Source organism: Carex rostrata, chromosome 19 (assembly GCF_964058835.1).
Source record: "Carex rostrata chromosome 19, lpCarRost1.2, whole genome shotgun sequence".
Lineage (NCBI taxonomy): Eukaryota > Viridiplantae > Streptophyta > Magnoliopsida > Poales > Cyperaceae > Carex > Carex rostrata.
This window is the reverse complement of record NC_135936.1, coordinates 6,372,547-6,375,916: the sequence shown is the minus strand read 5'-3', so window position 1 is coordinate 6,375,916 and position 3,370 is coordinate 6,372,547. Positions and strand designations below refer to the sequence as shown.

Genomic DNA, 3,370 nt, shown 5'->3' with positions numbered 1-3,370 from the left:
GCTTCACCTTAAAAATGACCTTGATTTTAATTAGCTAAGTGTCTTGATCCCCATCTTGGCAATTATACCCACGGCCCCACCTTATCTCCACCAGAAATATAATAAGAAGCGAATAAATATGTTCCACGTACCAATAATCCAATTGCCATATAACGCAAGTACGCAACGCACATCAGCACATGGCATAATGAAGTAACAAATTACAGTACGTAATGCCCTTATATTGATCTATAAATAGAGAACACCAGCAAATTAAAGCAACCAACACAACTCAACTAGATCAGTTCTAGTCTCATCACTACTAATGGCATCACCTACTCTTCTTACAACTCTTCTAATCCTCTCAGCAGCTCTCGCCTTTCTTGCTCCCTCTAGCTTTGCTGATTATGTCATGTTCTCAGGCGATACCCTGAATGGGGGTCAGTCCCTCTCATATGGGAACTACATTTTGACGATGCAAGGCGACTGTAATCTGGTATTATATGATGGCCAGGCTGTGTGGTCCTCTGGGACCAACAAGAAAGGCACTGGCTGCAACCTTCGGATGCAGAAAGATGGTAACCTTGTGATCTATAATGGCAGTAACAGGGCTATTTGGGCTAGTAACACCGCGAGGGGCCAAAGTAACTACGTTTTGGTTCTCCAACGTGATCGCAATGTTGTGATCTATGGTCCAGCAATCTGGGCCACAGGATCAAACCGCGCCGGCACTGCTGCTGTGGTCATCTCAGGAAATTCAACTAAGTCTGCTGTAGTGGCTGGAGATAAAATCGGCAAGGTGAACGGGAAGTAATGTTACTGTATGCGTATGCATTTGTGTTACTATGTATGCATGCAAGAGAGTGTGCTCATGTGTCTCAATAAATATTGAAATAATTATGTTGTGCTCAATCATTTGCAAGGTGACCGGGAAGTAATGTTACTGTATGTGTATGCATTCGTGTTACTATGTATGCATGCAAGAGAGTGTGCTCATGTGTCTCAATAAATATAGAAATAATTCTGTTGTGCTCAATCATTTGCAAGGTGACCGGGAAGTAATGTTACTGTATGTGTATGAATTTGTGTTACTATGTATGCATGCAAGAGAGTGTGCTCATGTGTCTCAATAAATATAGAAATAATTCTGTTGTGCTTAATCATTTTGTATGAATGTATTTAGCCATAGTGTTTATTGGTAATAAATGCATTTATGTAATGAGTTCAACTGAAAATATTGTTCCTTTATTATGCTGGGTCTCATTAATTTGCTAGCAGACAATGTCAGAAATGATAGGGACAAAATGGTAAAATTTTTGTTTGCAAGGCCATTACATTAATTAGATCTACCAGCTTATTCTATTTAAAATGGATCCCAAGAAATATATACTTCCTCCACATAAGGGTGCTTGTTCGAAATAAAAAAAAAACAATTAGTTGTGGATATTAAATAGTTGATGAGTGGCTTGACCTTATGTATATATATGTGTGTGTGTGTGTGTGTGTGTGTAAGAAAATTAATATATTTATTTATGTGTTATTGGAAAAAAATAAAAATACTGGGATTCTCAGTTATTGATCCCGGTTCAAAAGTCACTTCTAAGTAAATACATAAAATATTGTAATCCTTCAAGTATATTTAATTTCTACAAGGTTGTATCTAATTTTGGAAAAAAAAATGCTTGGATTCTCAGTTATTGATTCCAGCTCAAAAATCACTTCTAAGTAAATACATAAAATATTGTGATCCTTCTAGTATATTTAATTTCTGAAAATTAGTATCTATTTTTGAAAAAAAAATTAAGTTATTTAATGATTGTTATTAAAAAGAATTTTCAAAATAGATACAACTTTTTATAAAATAAATGTACTAGAAGGATCACAATATTTTCTGTATTACCTAGAATCAAGGTTGTAAATAACGATTATAGCGGTATAGCGGGGAGACCAAAAAAAAAAAAGCTATTGCAAATAGTATAAATATAACATAAGCTATCATACATAACGTTTTTTCCTTTTCAAATTTTATATTCCATATTTCTACTAATTATCAACATAATCAATATTGGAGAATTGAGGTAACAATTAAAAGACAACTAATCTAAGTCTATACTTTTTATCAATTACGCAAATAAGAAGAAAAAAAAGATGTAAAAAATAACATTATTTAATAGTTCACACTTACTTCATAGTGTTATATATTATAATAGACGAAGAGCAATTAATTTTATAAGGTAAATGAAGTCAGTATACATATTTAAATATTTTATATATTATAATAATAATCAAAATTAGATTTCAATTGAAACAATCGATAATAATTTTACAAATTAATACTATACGAAGAGCAATTTAAAGGAAGAATTAATATTTGAATATTTCTTGATATAGAATGAGAGAATAAATCACAAATAAAAATAGAAGTGTTGTTTGTGCAATAATTTTTTTCGTCTATTTGACTAATTTGCAAAAAACATAAAATTATTGAATTTTACGATTTCTTCTATTTTGGAAAGATATGTAGGTTCAAGTCAAATGGAATTGCATTATGGAATACTTGAACTGAAGAAATCATGAAGACATTTATCAAGAATACAAATTGTAAAATTAGAAGCTTGGTAAAGTAAGTTTGAGGCTGTTTTCACAGGGATCAAACGTTGGTAACGTTTTAGGCCTGTCATAAACGCTGAAGTAACAGCTTGATCAAACTCAGAAACAACTTAAAATGTTGTAACTTTTTTACAAACGTTATACCATTTTAGGATTTTCAAAACTCCTGAAGAACAGCTGTACATAAACAACTTGAAACGTTGTAACGTTTAAGGATTGTCAGAATGATAAATACAATTGCATCAAATTCAAAATTCAAATTACAAACGTTGTAACGTTTTACAAAATATTACAACGTTTTAATTAAATTTGAGCTTCAAACAATTCTTGTTTTTGATCAAGATTTTACAGGAGCAAAACGTTATGTAACGTTTTACAAACGTTGTAATGAATTACTAAGCTGTCAAAAAATTGAAACCCTAAGTCGCATTTTTGAACTAAAATATTGGTAATGTTTTAAGTCAAACAGCTCATTAAACAGCTGTCTCTATAAATAAGGCTTTGGGCTTTCTTCCCAAAGCAATCTTAGCTGACCCTAAACTTCTAAAAGCGATTTTTTGAGAGCTTTAATTACTCCATTGTTGTGAGAGCTTAAAACTGAAAAATTCCTCAACCAACCTCAAACCCACTTCACTAATCTTGAGATAGATTAGGCTAGAGTGATCTATTGAGTGTTTCTCTTGAGTTTCTAGACAATCGAGACCTTGTTCTCATCTCTTGAGTTGGCCGTGTGACTTCCCGCTTGGTGTGTAAGGGCTCATCGGTTCACAAGTTGTAATCC

The 3,370-nt window shown here is 32.6% G+C and overlaps 1 long non-coding RNA gene across 1 annotated transcript; it reads left to right on the top strand.

Annotated features, from left to right (window-relative positions):
* Positions 1–495: 495 nt before the first annotated feature.
* Positions 496–1,305, top strand: LOC144571463 (uncharacterized). The gene is made up of 2 exons (XR_013517516.1): positions 496–794; positions 915–1,305. It is a non-coding gene; the product is annotated as an uncharacterized LOC144571463 (long non-coding RNA).
* Positions 1,306–3,370: the final 2,065 nt, after the last annotated feature.